Source organism: Balaenoptera ricei, chromosome 2 (genome assembly GCF_028023285.1).
Source record: "Balaenoptera ricei isolate mBalRic1 chromosome 2, mBalRic1.hap2, whole genome shotgun sequence".
Taxonomy (NCBI): Eukaryota; Metazoa; Chordata; class Mammalia; order Artiodactyla; family Balaenopteridae; genus Balaenoptera; species Balaenoptera ricei.
The window spans coordinates 135,531,815-135,550,112 of NC_082640.1; the positions used below are offsets into that span (position 1 = coordinate 135,531,815).

The 18,298-nt window shown below is 36.2% G+C and overlaps 1 protein-coding gene across 1 annotated transcript in view; it reads right to left on the reverse strand.

Moving 5' to 3' along the window:
* The window catches only part of MDGA2 (MAM domain containing glycosylphosphatidylinositol anchor 2), an 822,473-nt gene that overhangs the window by 383,312 nt on the left and 420,863 nt on the right, over positions 1 to 18,298 (reverse strand). The gene's annotated exons all lie outside the window — the stretch shown is intronic.

An 18,298-nucleotide genomic window follows, 5' to 3' on the forward strand; every position in this document is an offset into this window, starting at 1 on the left:
GATTAGTTTCTTTTGTTGAGCCTATAAAATTCTCACTCATATTTTCAAAACCCTGTAAGGCACTTTTTATTTATTTAGTACAGGTACTACAGGTAGGTTCTCACTTTCTTTCTGGACATGCTTCAGTATTTTATTCAAAATTTTCTATTTGATTTGGATAATTTAAGCATATTACCATAATAGCTTATTGAAATTATGTATAATTTTATACACCTGGTTGTTAAAAATGTTTTTTTTTATTATGTTTTTGCTTTAATAAGCCCACAAATGACTTGTCTGTTTTGATAATTAGAATTCACTTTACATCAATAATTATTTTCAAAAAATGTGTAAACTTTTCCAAAGAGAACATTTCTATTAAACTGCCAAGAGCTTTGAATGTCTAAAACATTCCATTATAAACAATACCATTCTTTTAAACACAGCTGTGCACAACAGTCTTAGATTTTACTAGAAATAAAGACTGGCATTCAACTCAAATTTTGTGTATTTTAGCTTATAAAACCTGAACAAAAGTCACATGATAGTACTGTAAAGTGATATAAAACAGGATGTAAAAAAGATTCAGTTTATTTCTCTCCTTGTCCGTGCTGTATAATATACATATATATATATATATATATATATTTTATTATTATGTTTAGGTTGAAAAACTGCTGATAGAAATCCTCTGGTCAAACACAAATGAAGAAACATAGAAAAATGCAACTAAGGAGTGGGTCATCAAAACTGAAATCTTTTAATACTGCTATTATTTATGCTATTTTCACACAATGTTAATTAAAATTTATGATCTAATGATATTATCTTTAAAAAGTTCTCCAAATCATTACAATATCAGTATAAATATATTCGTGCTTGCCCTTAATTGTGAATGAAATGAAAATGTTACCTAGAGATTAATAAAAATTAGGTAATTCATAAAAATAAATATCAAATGTTTATCCAACATTTTGTGCAAAAAATATACACAAAAATAAATGGAATGGGCTTGCCTGGTGGCACAGTGGTTGAGAATCTGCCTGCCAATGCAGGGGACACGGTTCAAGCCCTGGTTTGGGAAGATCCCACATGCTGCGGAGCAACTAGGCCCGTGAGCCACAACTACTGAGCCTGCACGTCTGGAGCCTGTGCTCCGCAACAAGAGAGGCTGCGATAGTGAGAGGCCCACGCACCGCGATGAAGAGTGGCCCCCACTTGCCACAACTAGAGAAAGCCCTCGCACAGAAATGAAGACCCAACACAGCCATAAATAAATAAATAAATAAATAAATAAATAAATGGAATGATTCCTGATTTCAAGCAGTTTATAAGCTGATTATTAATACGCTCATAAAAAGATGAAGGGTAACATGGGCACTGGTTTGATAAGTACTATTTCCATGGGGAAATCTAGGATTCTATTTTAATTTAAATTTCAAAATTTATAGGTAACCAAATAAAGAAAATTGAAATAAATAAGCAAATTACATAATTTTGTTCTTGTATAGAGATATGTTCTCTCTAAAATAATAGATATTTCTAAGATATAACCTAAGATATAATAAGTACCAATTACCAATTAAAATACCAAGTTTTCTTTGAGTATCACAATATAGTACCAAAATTGATTTTTAAAAATAAATATTTCAGAACATAAAAAGTTCAGGATAAAAAGAGTTATGGAAATGGCCTAGCAGTTTCAGGTATTAAAAATATAATATAAATACAATAATTTAGTTATAGAATACTGTTACAATATTGGGAATTGTACAGGAATTGGAGGTGGGGGAAAGAACAAGAGTGAGTGTGTGTGTGTGTGAAAGAGAAAAGAAAGCGTGAGAGAAGAAATTATGATATAGACTAGCAGTTATCAAACTTTTTGGTCTTAGAACACCTTTACACTATTAAAAATTATTAAGGACCCCAAATAGCTTTTGTTTATTGGAATTATATCTTTTCATAATCATTGTAGTACAAATTAAAACTGAGACAATGTTAAATTATGTATTAACTCATTTTAAATCATATTAATAAACTGAAGACAACACAAGGAACATTTTTAATCACAAAATTATATTTTTCAAAACAAAAATAATTGAGTAAAATGAATGGAATTGCTTTATAGCTTTGCAAATCTCTTTAATACCTGCTTTAGTGGAAAAGAGCTGTCTCGATAATTATATCACCTTCTGCATGCAATCTGTGGCAACATATTGTTTTGTTTGAAATATGTGAAGAAAATCTCGCCTCACGCTGATATCTGGTAATAAAGGCAGGAGTGTTTCAATAGCCTTTTCAGATAATTGTGGATAGCCTTCCTTAATACTAAACTAAAACCCCACAGGTGTTAGTTTCCTAACATTTGATGGCAAAGTAGAATCAAAAACCATATAAATGCCCTTTTGGCACTCTGTGACACTAAAATCCATTGGTCTATCTTGCACTTTTAATGGATTGTTTACTCATACATGATTTTGTAGCATCATACATTAGTCATCTGGAAAATATGAATTCACTGAGTTATGCAGGTCTTCCAGATCTTGACATATTTCATTATATAATACAAGTCACATATATTAATATCATCAAACTTTACAGAAGAGTCTTTAAGTGTTGGGAAGCAGTGATACTTATGTTAGCAGATCTTCCAAACTTCTAATTTTTCTCTTGAAAATGTAAAATTTATCATTAGTAATAAATATAACTAGGTATTTTATTTGGGACGGCAAATTCACTTCAATCATTTTTGAGAAAATATTTGCCAAATACCCAAGTCTGAATAACCATTATTTGCATAACAATCATCCTCTTAAGTAAAAACATTATTCTATGAAAAAAAGTGGCGGAGACCTTCAAGACAGTGAACAAGTAAGACGTGGAGATCACCTTCCTCCCCACAAATACATCAGAAATACATCTACATGTGGAACAACTGCTACAGAACACCTACTGAACGCTGGCAGAAGACCTCAAACTTCTCAAAAGGCAAGAAACTCCCCACGTACCTGGGTAGGGCAAAAGAAAAAAGAAAAAACAGAGACAAAAGAATAGGGATGGGACCTGCACCACTGGGAGGGAGCTGTGAAGGAGGAAAGGTTTCCACACACTAGGAAGCCCCTTCACTGGTGGAGACGGGGTGTGGCGGAGGGGGGAAGCTTCGGAGCCATGGAGGACAGTGCAGCAACAGGGGTGCAGAGGGCAAAGCGGAGACATTCCTGCACAGAGGATCGGTGCCGACCAACACTCACCAGCCCGAGAGGCTTGTCTGCTCACCCACCAGGGCAGGTGGGGGCTGGGAGCTGAGGCTCGGACTACGGAGGTCAGATTCCAGGGAGAGGACTGGGATTGGCTGTGTGAACACAGCCTGAAGGGGGCTAGTGAGCCACACCTAGCCAGGAGGGAGTCCAGGAAAAAGTCCGGAGCTGCCTGAGAGGCAAGAGACCATTGTTTCTGCATGTGCGAGGAGAGGGGATTTCTGCTCCGTGTACCCACAGAAGGCAGAGCACTGCCTAAGCGAGCTCCAGAGCTAGGCGCGAACTGCAGCAGTCAGCTTGGACCCCAGAGATGGGCATGAAACACTAACAGTGCCACTGCTGCCACCAAGAATCCTGTGTGCAAGCATAGGTCACTACCCACACCCCCTCAGGAGCCTGTTCAGCACACCACTGCCAGGGTCCTGAGATCTAGAGACAACTTCCTTGGGAGAACACATGGTGCACCTCAGGCTGCTACAATGTCATGCTGGCCTCTGCCACCACAGGCTCACCCTGCATTCCAATTATGACTACCACACCCCTCACTATCCGTGGCATGAGTGAGCAAGAGAGCCCTAATTGGTCACTGTTTTAACCCCCTCCTGTCTGGGCAGGGAAGAGACCCTGAGGGCAGCCTACATGCAGAGGCAGGGCGAAAACCAAAGCTGAACCCCAGGAGCTGTGCGAACAAAGAAGAGAAAGGGAAGTTTCTCCATGCAAACTCAGGAGCAGTGGATTAAATCCCCACAATCAACTTGATGAACCCTGCATTTGTGGAATACCTGAATAGACAACGAATATTCCCAAAATTGAGGCGGTGGACTTTGGGAGCAACTGTAGACTTGGGGTTCGCTTTCCACACCTGATTTTTTTCTGCTTTTCACGTTTATCTTAGTTTAGTTTTTAGTGCTTGTTATGATTGGTGGATTTCCTTATTGGTTTGGTTGCTCTCTTCTTTTTATTTTTTATTTTTTTAATTAAAAAAATTGTTTTCCTTTTTTCTCTTTTTGTGAGTGTGTATGTGTATGTCTCTTTGTATGATTTTGTCTGTTTAGGTTTACTTTTACTATTTGTCCTAGGGTTCTGACTGTTCGTTTTGTTTGTTTGTTTTCCTTTTATGAGTGTATGTTTCTTTGTGTGATTTTCCCTGTTTATTTTTACTTTTACAATTTGTCCTATGGCTCTGACTGTTCATTATTTTGTTTTTTTTTCCTTTTTTTTCTTCCTTTTCTTCTAAGCCATGAGGCTGGCAGGGTCTTGGTGCTCTGGCCAGATGTCAGGCCTGAGCCTCTGAGGTGGGAGAGCCAAGTCCAGGTCACTGGACCACAAGAGATTTCCTGGCCCCACGTAATATCAATTAGCAAGAGCTCTCCCAGAGATCTCCGTATCAACACTAAGAATTAATTCCACCCAGTGGCCAGCAAACTCCAGTAGTGGACACCCCAGGCCAAACAACTAGCAAGACAGGAACACAACCCCACCCATTAGCAGAGAGGTGGCCTAATCTCATACTAAGTTCACAGACATGCCAAAACACACCACCGGACGTGGCCCTGCCCACCAGAAGGACAAGATCAAGCCCCACCCACGAAAACACAGGTGTCAGTCTCCTCCATCAATAAGGCTACAAAAGTCACACCAACCTCACCCACTGAGGGCAGAGACCAAAAACAATGGAAACTACAAAACTGCAGGCTGTGAAAACGAGACCCCAAGCACAGTAAGTTAAACAAAATGAGAAGACAGAGAAATATGCAGCAGATGAAGGAGAAAGGTAAAAACCAACCAGACAAAACAAATGAAAAGGAAATAGGCAGTCTGACTGAAAAATAATTCACAGTAATGATATTAAGGTGATCCAAAATCTTGGAAACAAAATGGAGAAAATACAAGAAACATTTAACAGAGACCTAGAAGAACTGAAGAGCAAACAAACAATGAAGAACAACACAATACATGACATTAAAAATTCTCTAGAAGGAGTCAATAGCAGAATAACTGAGGTAGAAGAATGGATAACTGATCTGGAAGATAAAAGAGTGGAAATAACTAACACAGAGTGGAATAAAGAAAAAAAGAATGAAAAGAATTGAGGACAGTCTGAGACCTCTGGGACATTAAACACACCAACGTTCGAATTAGAGGGGTCCCAGAAAAACAACAGAAAAAGAAAGGGTCTGAGAAAATACTTGAAGAGATTATAGTGAAAAACTTCCCTAACATGGGAAAGGAAATAGTCAATCAAGTCCAAGAGGCACAGAGAGTCCCATACAGGATAAATCCAAAGAGAAACACGTCAAGACACATAATAATCAAACTAGCAAAAATTAAATACAAAACAAAAAATATTAAAAGCAGCAAGGGAAAAGCAACAAATAACATACAAGGGAATCCCCATAAGGTTAACAGCTGATCTTTCAGGAGAAACGCTGCAAGCTGGAAGAGAGTGGCAGGACATATTTAAAGTGATGAAAGGGAAAAACCTACAATCAAGATTACTCTGGCCAGCAAGGATCTACTCAGATTTGACAGAGAAATTAAAAGACTTACAGACAAGCAAAAGCTAAGAGAATTCAGCACAACCAAACCAGCTTTACAGTAAATGCTAAAGGAACTTCTCTAGGCAGGAAACACAAGAGAAGAAAAAGACCTAAAAAAACAAACCCAAACAATTAAGAAAATGGTAAGCGGAACATAGTTATCGATAATTACCTTAAATGTAAATGGATTAAATGCTCCAATCAAAAGACACAGACTGGCTGAATGGATACAAAAACAAGACCTATATATATGCTGTCTACTAGAGACCCACTTCAAACTTCGGGACACATACAGACTGAAAGTAAGGGGATAGAAAAAATATTCCACACAAATGGAAATCAAAAGAAAGCAGGAGTAGCAATACTCATATCAGACAAAATAGACTTTAAAATAAAACTGTTACAAGAGACAAAGAAGGACAGTACATAATGATCAAGGGATCAATCCAAGAAGAAAATATAACAATTATAAATATTTATGCACCCAACATAGGAGCACCTCAATACCCAAGGCAAATTCTAATAACCATAAAAGGGAAAAGCAAGTAACACAATAATAGTAGGGGACTTTAACACCCGAATTTTACCACTGGACAGATCATCCAAAATGAAAATAAATAAGGAAACACAAACTTCGAATGAGACATTACTCCAGATGGACTTAATTGATATTTATAGGATGTTCCATCCAAAAACAACAGAATACACTTTCTTCTCAAGTGCTCATGAAGTATTCTCCAGGATATATCAGAAATTGGGTCACTAATCAAGCCTCGGTAAATCTAAGAAAATTGAAGTTTCATCAAGTATCTTTTCTGACCACAACGCTATGAGACTTGATATCAATTACCGGAAAAAAAACTGTATAAAATACAAACACATGGAGGCTAAACAATACGTTACTAAAGAAGCAAGAGATCAATGAAGAAATCAAAGAGGAAATCAAAAAATACCTAGAAACAAATGACAATGAAAACACAACAATCCAAAATATGGGATGCAGCAAAAGCAGTTCTAAAAGGGAAATTTATACCAATGCAAGGTTACCTCAAGAAACAAGAAAAACCTCAAATAAACAACCTAATCCTACACATAAAGCAATTAGACAAAGAAGAACAAAAAAACCCATAGTGAGCAGAAGGAAAGAAATCATAAAGATCAGGTCAGAAATAAATGAAAAAAAAAAATGAAGAAAACAACAGCAAAGATTAACAAAACTAAAAGCTGGTTCTTTGATAAGATAAAAAAATTGATAAACCATTTGCCAGACTTAACAAGAAAAAAAGGGAGAAGGCTCAAACTAACGGAACGAGAAATGAAAAAGTGGAAGTAACAACTGACACTGAAGAAATACAAAGGATCATGAGAGATTACAATAAGCAACTATATGCCAGTAAAATGGACAACCTGGAGGAAATGGACAAATTCTTAGAAGAGTACAACCTTCCAAGACTGAGCCAGAAAGCAACAGAAAATATGAACAGAACAATCACAAGCACTGAACTTGAAACTGTGATTAAAAATCTTCCAACACACAAAAGCCCAGGGCCAGATGGCTTCACAGGTGAATTCTAACAGACATTTAAAGAAGTGCTAACACCTATCCTTCTCAAACACTTCTAAAATATAGCAGAGGGAGGAAAACTCCCAAACTCATTCTATGAGGCCACTACCACCCTGATACAAAAACCAGACAAAGCTGTCACAAAAAAAGATAACTACAGGACATATCACTGATCAACACAGTACAAAAATCCTCAACAAAATACTAGCAAACAGAATCCAACAGCACATTAAAAGGATCATACACCATGATCAAGTGGGGTTTTTCCCACGACTGCAAGGATTCTTCAATATATGCAAATCTATAATTGTGATACACCATATTAACAAACTGAAGGATAAAAGCCATACGATCATCTCAACAGCTGCAGAAAAATCTTTCTACAAAATTAAACACCCATTTATGATAAAAATTCTCCAGAAAGTAGGCATAGAGGGAACCTACCTCAACATAATAAAGGCCATATATGACAAGCCCACAGCCAACATCATTCTCAATGGTGAAAAACTGAAAACATTTCCTCTAAGATCAGGAACATGACATGGTTGCCCATTCTCAACACTATTATTCAACATAGTTTTGGACGTTTCGGCCATGTCAATCAGAGAAGAAAAAGAAATAAAAGGAATCCAAATTGGAAAAGAAGAAGTTAAATTGTCACTGTTTGCAGATGACATGATACTATATATGAAGAATCCTAAAGATGCAACCAGAAAACTACTAGAGCTAATCAATGAATTTGGTAAAGTAGCAGGATACAAAATTAATGCACAGAAATATCTTGCATTCCTAAACACTAACAATGAAAAATCTAAAAGAGAAATTAAGGAAACATTTTCATTTACCATTGAAACAAAAAGAATAAAATTACATAGGAATAAACCTACCTAAGGAGACAAAAGACCTGTATGCAGAAAACTATAAGACACTGATGAAAGAAATTAAAGATGATACAAACAGATGGAGAGATATACCATGTTCTTGGATTGGAAGAATCAACATTGTGAAAATGACTATACTATGCAAAGTAATCTACAGATTCAGTGCAATCCCTATCAAACTACCAATGGCATTTTTCACAGAACTAGAAAGAAAAATTTCACAATTTGTATGGAAACTCAAAAGACCTCGAATAGCCAAAGCAATCTTGAGAAAGAAAAATGGAGCTGGAGGAATCAGGCTCCCTGACTTCAGAGTACACTACAAAACGACAGTAATCAAGACAGCATGGTACTGGCACAAAAACAGACATATAGGTCAATGGTACAGGATACAAAGGCCAAAGATAAACCCATGCACATATGGTCACCTTATCTTTGATAAAGGAGGCAAGAATATACAATGGAGAGAAGACAGCCTCTTCAATAAGTGGTGCTGGGAAAACTGGACAGCTACATGTAAAAGAATGAAAGTAGAACAGTTTCTAACACCATAAACAAAAATAAACTCAAAATGGATTAAAGACCTAAATGTAAGATTGGACACTATAAAACTCTTAAAGGAACACACAGGCAGAACACTCTATGACATAAATCACAGCAAGATCCTTTTTGACCCCGTACTAGAGAGATTGAAATAAAAACAAAAATAAACAAATGGGACCAAATATAACTTAAAAACTTTTGCAAAGCAAAGGAAACCATAAACAAGACGAAAGGACAACCCTCAGAATGGGAGAAAATATTTGCAAGTGAAGCAACTGACAAAGGATTAATCTCCAAAATTTACAAGCAGTTCATGCAGGTCAATATCAAAAAAACAAACAACCCAATCCAAAAATGGGCAGAAGACCTAAATAGACATTTCTCCAAAGAAGATATACAGATTGCCAACAAACGCATGAAAGGATGCTCAACATCACTGACCATAGAGAAATGCAAATCAAAACTACAATGAGGTATCACCTCACACCAGTCAAAATGGCCATTATTAAAAAATCTCCAAACAATAAATGCTGGGGAGGGTGTGGAGAAAATGGAACCTTCTTGCACTGTTGGTGGGAATGTAACTTGATACAGCCACTATGGAGAAGAGTATGGAGGTTCCTCAAAACTAAAAATAGATCTACCATATGACCCAGCAATCCCACTACTGGGCATATACCCTGAGAAAACCATAATTCAAAAAGAGTCATGTATCACAATGTTCACTGCAGCTCTATTTACAATAGTCAGGACATGGAATCAACCTAAGTGACCATCGACAGATGAATGGTTAAAGAAGATGTGCCATATATATACAATGGAATATTACTGAGCCATAAAAAGAAATGCAATTGAGTTATTGGTAGTGAGGTGGATGGACCTAGGGTCTGTCATACAGAGTGAAGTCAGAAAGAGAAAAACAAATACCATATGCTAACACACATATATGGAATCTAAAAAAAAAAAATGGTTCTGATGAACCTAGGGGCAGGACAGGAATAAAGACCCAGACCTAGAGAATGGACTTGAGGACACAGGGAGGGGGGAAGGATAGGCTGGGACGATGTGCGAGAGTGGCATGGACTTATTATATATACTACCAAATGTAAACTAGATTGCTAGTGGGAACATCCACATAGCACAGGGAGATCAGCTTGGTGTTTTTTGACCACCTAGAGGAGTGGGATAGGGAGGATTGGAGGGAGACACAAGAGGGAGGAGATATGGGGATATATGTACACATATAGCTGATTCACTTTATTACAGAGCAGAAACTAACACACCATTGTAAAGCAATTATACTCTAAAAAAGGTGTTAAAAAAAAAATTGGAACAAGACCTAAGTAGACATTTCTCCAAAGAAGACATAGAGATGGCCAAGAGGCATATGAAAAGATGCTCAACGTCACTAATTATTATAGATATGCAAATCAAAACCGCAATTTGGTATCACTTCACACCAGTCAGAATGGCCATCATCAAAAAATCTACAAACAACAAATGCTGGAGAGGGTGTGTCGAAAAGGGAACCCTCTTGCACTGTTGGTGGGAATGTAAATTGATACAGCCACTATGGAGAACAGTATGGAGGTTCCTTAAGAATCTAAAAATAGAACTACCATATGATCCAGCAATCCCACTAATGGGCATATTCCCTGAGAAAACCATAATTCAAAAAGAGTCATGTACCACAATATTCATTGCAGCACTATTTACAATAGCCAGGATATGGAAGCCACCTACGTCTCCATCGACAGATGAATGGATAAAGAAGATGTGGCACATATATACAATGGAATATTACTCAGCCATAAAAGGAACGAAATTGAGTTATTTGTAGTGAGGTGGATGGACCTAGTGTCTGTCAAACAGAGTGAAGTAAGTCAGAAACAGAAAAACAAATACCATACGCTAACACATATATATGGAATCTAAAAAAAAAAAAACCTGGTTCTGATGAACCTACGGGCAGGACAGGAATAAAGACACAGACCTAGAGAATGGACTTGAGGACATGGGAGGGGGAAGGGTAAGATGGGATGAAGTGAGAGAGTAGCACTGACATATATACACTACCAAATGTAAAATAGATAGCTAGTGGGAAGCAGCTTCATAGCACAGGGAGAAAAGCTCTGTGCTTTGTGACCACCTAGAGGGGTGGGATAGGGAGGGTGGGAGGGAGGTTCAAGAGGGAGGGGATATGGTGATATATGTATACATATAACTGATTCACTTTGTTATACAGCAGCAACACAACATTGTAAAGCAATTATACTCCAATAAAGATGTTATAAAAAAAAGTGGCTAATACACCACAAAACTCAACCATACAAGTCCTTTACCTTGAGACAACCACTGTTCTTTCATAAGCATCAGAAATGTTTTATAGGAATTTTCCATTTTTTCACTTAGAATATTAAAAATAGAGTAATCAATTTTCAAGATGTTAAAAATTAGTATTGATTTTTACTGATTTATCAAAAATATTCTTAGTGACATCGATTTTTTTTTTTTTTTTTTTTTGCTGTGAGTACATGGAAGTGAATTAGTGAAGAATACAAAGACTGCTGATACAATTTGATGCCTCAGCTTTGTTTTGTGCTAAGGTACCTCCTGTTTTATTTTCCACTACTTTACACCATCTTTGCAAATGCAGCACAGTGAGAAACAACATTTTACTTCATAAATTCCCTGTAAAGACCACACGGTCCCCATAGAGATCTACGCACCACACAGGGGAACAGTGTTAAGAGTACAAAAAGATATATATATACTATATATATAATTTAGGATTTCATATAGGAGGTATTTTAAATGAATGAAAAGGGGAAAGGAAAATTGTTCAGTAAGTGGTGTTAGGGCAACTGACTATATATCCATAATTTAAAAAAAAAAAACTGACTTTTTTTTGAATTTTATTTATTTTTTTATACAGCAGGTTCTTATTAGTCATCCATTTTATACACATCAATCGCAATCTCCCAATTTATCACACCACCCCCCCCCACTGCTTTCCCCCCTTGGTGTCCATACGTTTGTTCTCTACATCTGTGTCTCAATTTCTGCCCTGCAAACCGGTTCATATGTACCATTTTTCTAGGATCCACATATACGCAATAATATGCAGTATTTGTTTTTCTCTTTCTGACTTACTTCACTCTGCATGAGTCTCTAGATTCATTCACATCTCTATAAATGACCCAATTTCGCTCCTTTTCATGGCTGAGTAATATTCCATTGTTTATATGTACCACATCTTCTTTATCCATTCGTCTGTCAATGGGCATTTAGGTTTCTTCCATGACCTGGCTATTGTAAATAGTGCTGCAATGAACATTGGGGTGCATGTGTCTTTTTGAATTACGGTTTTCTCTGGGTATATGCCCAGTAGTGGGATTGCTGGGTCATATGGTAATTCTATTTTTAGTTTCTTAAGGAATCTCCATACTGTTCTCCATAGTGGCTGTATCAATTTACATTCCCACCAACAGTGCAAGAGGGTTCCCTTTTCGACACACCCTCTCCAGCATTTGTTGCTTGTAGGTTGTCTGATGATGCCCATTCTAACTGGTGTGAAGTGATACCTCATTGTAGTTTTGATTTGCATTTCTCTAATGATTAGTGATGTTGAGCAGCTTTTCATGTGCTTCTTGGCCATCTGTATGTCTTCTTTGGAGAAATGTCTATTTAGGTCTTCTGCCCATTTTTTAATTGCGGGTTTTTTTTTAATATTGAGCTGCATGAGCTGCTTATACATTTTGGAGATTAATCCTTTGTCTGCTGATTTGTTAGCAAGTATTTTCTCCCATTCTGAGGGTTGTCTTTTCGTCTTGTTTATGGTTTCCTTTGCTGTGCAAAAGCTTTTAAGTTCCATTGGGTCCCATCTGTTTATTTTTGTTTTTATCTTCATTACTCTAGGAGGTGGGTCAAAAAAGATCTTGCTGTGATTTACGTCAAAAAGTATTCTGCTTATGTTTTCCTCCAAGAGATTTATAGTGTCTGGCCTTACACTTAGGTCTTTAATTCATTTTGAGTTTATTTTGTGTACAGTGTTAGGGAGTGTTCTAATTTCATTCTTTTACATGTAGCTGTCCAGTTTTCCCAGCACCACTTATTGAAGAGGCTGTCTTTTCTCCATTGTATATCCTTGCCTCCTTTGTCATAGATCAGTTGACCATAGGTGTGTGGGTTTATCTCTGGGCTTTCTATCCTGTTCCATTGATCTATATTTCTGTTTTTGTGCCAGTACCATATTGTCTTGATTACTGTAGCTTTGCAGTAAAGTCTGAAGTCAGGGAGTCTGATTCCTCCAGCTCCGTTTTTCTCCCTCAAGACTGCTTTGGCTATTCAGGGTCTTTTGTGTCTACATACAGATTTTAAGATTTTTTGTTCTAGTTCTGTAAAAAATGCCATTGGTAGAATGATAGGGATTGCATTGAATCTGTAGATTGCTTTGGGCAGTATAGTCATTTTCACAATATTGTGCTTCCAATCCAAGAACATGGTATATCTCTCCCTCTGTTGGTATCATCTTTAATTTCTTTCAACAGTGTCTTACAGTTTTCTGCATACAGGTCTTTTGTCTCCCTAGGTATGTTTATTCCTAAGTATTTTATTCTTTTTGTTGCAATGGTAAATGGGAGTGTTTCCTTAATTTCTCTTTCACATTTTTCATCATTAGTGTATAGGAATGCAAGTGATTTCTGTGCATTAGTTTTGTATCCCACAACTTTACCAAATTCATTGATTGGCTCTAGTAGTTTTCTGGTGGCATCTTTAGGATTCTCTATGTATAGTATCATGTAATCTGGAAACAGTGACAGTTTTACTTCTTCTTTTCCAATTTGGATTCTTTTTATTTCTTTTTCTTCTCTGACTGATGTGGCTAGGACTTCGAAAACTATGTTGAACTAAGAGTGACATGAGTGGACACCCTTGTCTTGTTCCTGATCTTAGAGGAAATGTTTTCAGTTTTTCACCATTGAGAATGATGTTTGCTGTGGGTTTGTTGTATATGGCCTTTAGTATGTTGAGGTAGGTTGCCTCTACGCCCACTTTCTGGAGAGTTTTTATCATAAATGGGTGTTGAATTTTGTTGAAAGCTTTTTCTGCATCTATTGAGATGATCATATGGTTTTTATTCTTCAGTTTGTTAATATGGTGTATCACATTGATTGATTTGCGTATATTGAAGAATCCTTGCATCCCTGGGTAAATCCCACTTGATACTGGTGTATGATCCTTTTAATGTGTTGTTGGATTCTGTTTGCTAGTATTTTGTTGAGGATTTTTGTATCTATATTTATCAGTGATATTGGTCTGTAATTTTCTTTTCTTGTAGTATCTTTGTCTGGTTTTGGTATCAGGGTGATGGTGGCCTCATAGAATGAGTTGGGGAGTGTTCCTCCCTCTGCTATATTTTGGAAGAGTTTGAGAAGGATGGGTGTTAGCTCTTCTCTAAATGTTTGATAGAATTCAACTGTGAAGCCATCTGGTCCTGGACTTTTGTTTGTTAGAAGATTTTTAATCACAGTTTCAATTTCATTACTTGTGATTGGTCTGTTCATATTTTCTATTTCTTCCTGGTTTAGTCTTGGAAGTTTATACCTTTCTAAGAATTTATCCATTTCTTCCAGGTTGTCCATTTTATTGGCACAGAGTTGCTTGTAGTAGTCTCTTAGGATGCTTTGTATTTCTGCAGTGACTGTTGTAACTTCTCCTTTTTCATTTCTAATTTTATTGATTTGAGTCCGCTCCCTCTTTTTCTTGATGAGTCTGGTTAATGGTTTATCAATTTTGTTTATCTTCTCCAAGAACCAGCTTTTAGTCTTATTGATCTTTGCTATTGTTTTCTGTTTCTATTTCATTTATTTCTGCTCTGATCTTTATGATTTCTTTCCTTCTGCTCACTTTGGGCTTTGTTCTTCAGTCTCTAGTTCCTTTAGGTGTAAGGTTAGGTAGTTTATTTGAGATTTTTCTTGTTTCTAGAGGTAGGCTTGTATAGCTATAAATTTCCCTATTAGAACTGCTTTTGCTGAATCCCTCAGGTTTTGGATCGCCATGTTTTCATTATCATTTGTCTCTTGGTATTTTTTGATTCCCTCTTTGATTTCCTCTTTGATTTCTTCAGTAATCTCTTGGTTATTTAGTAACGTATTGTTTAGCCTCCATGTGTTTGTGTTTTTTACGGTTTTTTCCCCTGTAATTCATTTCTAACCTCATAGCATTGTGGTCTGTAAAGATGCTTGATATGATTTCAATTTTCTTGCATTCACTGAGGCTTGATTTGTGACCCAAGATGTGATCTATCCTGGAGAATGTTCCATGCACACTTGAGAAGAAAGTGTAATGTGCTGTTTTTGGATGGAATGTCATAAATATCAATTAAATCTATCTCCTCTGCTTTGTCATTTAAAGCTTGTGTTTCCTTATTAATTTTCTGTCTGGATGATCTGTCCATTGGTGTAAGCAAGGTGTTAAAGTCCCCCACTATTACTGTGTTACTGTCGATTTCCTCTTTTACAGCTGTTAGCAGTTGCCTTATGTATTGAGGTGCTCTATGTTGGGTGCATATATATTTATAATTGTTATATCTTCTTCTTGGATTGATCCCTTGATCATTATGTAGTGTCCTTCTTTGTCTCTTGTAACATTATTTTAAAGTCTATTCTACCTGATATCAGTATTGCTACTCCAGCTTTCTTTTGATTTCCATTTGCATGGAATATCTTTTTCCATCTCCCCACTTTCAGTCTGAATGTGTCCCTAGGTCTGAAGTGGGTCTCTTGTAGACAGCATATATATGGGTCTTGTTTTTGTACCCATTCAGCAAGCCTGTGTCTTTTGGTTGGAGCATTTAATCCATTCACGTTTAAGGTAATTATCGATACGTATGTTCCAATGACCATTTTCTTAATTGTTTTGGGTTTTTTTAGGTCCTTTTCTTCTGTTGGGTTTCCCACTTAGAGAAGTTCCTTTAGCATTTGTTGAGGGGCTGGTTTGGTTGTGCTGAATTCTCTTAGCTTTTGCTTGTCTGTAAAGCTTTTGATTTCTCCATCGAATCTGAATGAGATCCTTGCCGGGTAGAGTAATCTTGGTTGTAGGTTCTTCCCTTTCATCACTTTAAGTATATCATGCCACTTCCTTCTGGCTTGTAGAGTTTCTGCTGAGAAATCAGCTATTAACCTTATGGGAGTTCCCTTGTATGTTATTTGTCATTTTTCCCTTGCTGCTTTCAATAATCTTTCTTTGTCTTTAATTTTTGCCAATTTGATTACTATGTGTCTCGGTGTGTTTCTCCTTGGGTTTATCCTGCCTGGGACTCGCTGCACTTCCTGGACTTGGGTGGCTCTTTCCTTTCCCATGTTAGGGAAATATTCGACTATAATCTCTTCACATATTTTCTCAGGTCCTTTCTCTCTCTGTTTTCCTCTGGGACCCCTATAATGCGAATGTTGTTGTGTTTAATGTTGTCCCAGAGGTCTTGTAGGCTGTCTTCATTTCTATTCATTCTTTTTTCTTTATTCTGTTCTGCAGCAGTGAATTCCACCATTCTGTCTTCCAGGTCACTTACCGTTCTTCTGCCTCAGTTATTCTGCTATTGATTCCTTCTAGTGTAGTTTTCATTTCAGTTATTGTGTTGTTCACCTCTGTTTGTTTGTTCTTTAATTCTTCTAGAACTTTATTAAACATTTCTTCCATCTTCTCGATCTTTGCCTCCATCTTTTTTCCAAGGTCCTGGATCATCTTCAGTATCATTATTCTGAATTCTTTTTCTGGAAGGTTTTGTATCTCCACTTCATTTAGTTGTTTTTCTGGGGTTTCATCTTGTTCCTTCATCTGGTATATAGCTCTGTGCCTTTTCATCTTGTCTATCTTTCTGTGAATGTGGTTTTTGTTCCACAGGCTGCAGGATTGTAGTTCTTCTTGCTTCTGCTGTCTGCCCTCTGGTGGATGAGGCTATCAAAAGCTGACTTTCTAACCCACCCTTCATATCAAAATAAATTCCAGATACAATAGAGATTTAAATATAGAAAATTGAAATCATAACAGTTCTATAATAAAACATGGAGTAATCTGCTACAATATTCAAGTGAGCAAGGCTTTTAATACAAACACTAAAAAATATTATAAGAAAATCTTGAGTAATATGTCACTCATTTTTTAAAATTATATAAGACAATTTACTATTAACAATGTCAGAATTCAGGGTTAGTTTCCATAATGTATATATTTATAATATAGTACACTGAATGATGAATAAGCTAAGGTATAAGAACAGAAAATCGAGGGGAAAAAATAGAACTACAAATTGGCATTATATAAATAAAAAGATGTTCAACTTCTTTCTTTTTAAACTATAAATAAAGCATGAGAAATCAAATTTCATGTATCAAATAGCCACCAACACTGATAATATCTTATATTGTTGAGCTTTCATAGTTGGGATTGGAAGGGTAGACTGGTAGAGCCTTCCTTTTTGGAGGAGAACCTGGTAAATTATGTCAAAAAATGGCAACACATTCAGACTTCGACTTAGCAATTATCTAGTTAATATAACTAACATTTGCACAAGAATGCAGAAGAATGTATGTATAATAGTATAACACTGGAAACAATACAATGTCAAATGATAGGTTAATGGTGATAAATTGATTGACTCTAAAGTTGAATTGAATGCAGTCATTGAAAGAATTAAAATACAAAATGTATTATTCAGTTAAAAAAAAGAAACCAAAGAGAATATTCTCATCTGTGTAAAAAGAGTATATGTTTGTGTACATGTGTGTATTCTTATATGTTAATATGTTTATACATGGAATACATGGAATACACACAAAATTTAACATTGATTAACTCTATGAGTGGGACTGGCAAAAGAATAGTGAAAACATTCTTTTTAAAAATTTCTTATTTAAAATTCTTATTTACAGTTTATTTTACTATGAGCAAATATTGTATTTATTATAAATAAATTTAAAAGAAAAAATACAATTCAGTAGTGAAACATAAGAAATAGAAGAACTAGAAAAGAATAGAAAGAAGCAAAAATTATCACTTATGGAAAGGGTTTTTGTTCTCTACTTTTAAAAAATATATACTAAAAAAAAAGAAAAAAAAAAAGATGAGCTGAAATATCAAGACTACTTTGGCTGTTGAGGTATAAAAATAAATTAAAAAAATAAAATAAAAGTTAAAAATAAATAAATAAATAATAAATACTGAAAGGAAATATTCCTGAGCTTTGGAAAGACGTAAGTTTACTCACTGAGGGAGCTTATCAAATTATATGTCTAACTGATGAGAAAAGAAACCCCAGACATACTCTGATAGAAGCTGTGACCTCAAAGTCTACAAAGAAAACTGTATTAGGCTTCCAGGCAGAAGGAACAAACTGCTACAACATGTCAGAACCTGCTCATTCCCTGATGTTGACTCTCTCCTTCTTCCACAGTAACTGAATCCCACATTATTCATCAGGCACAAGCCTGCCCAAAACAAAGACATTTCCCTGCTATCCATTCAGCTATGTTC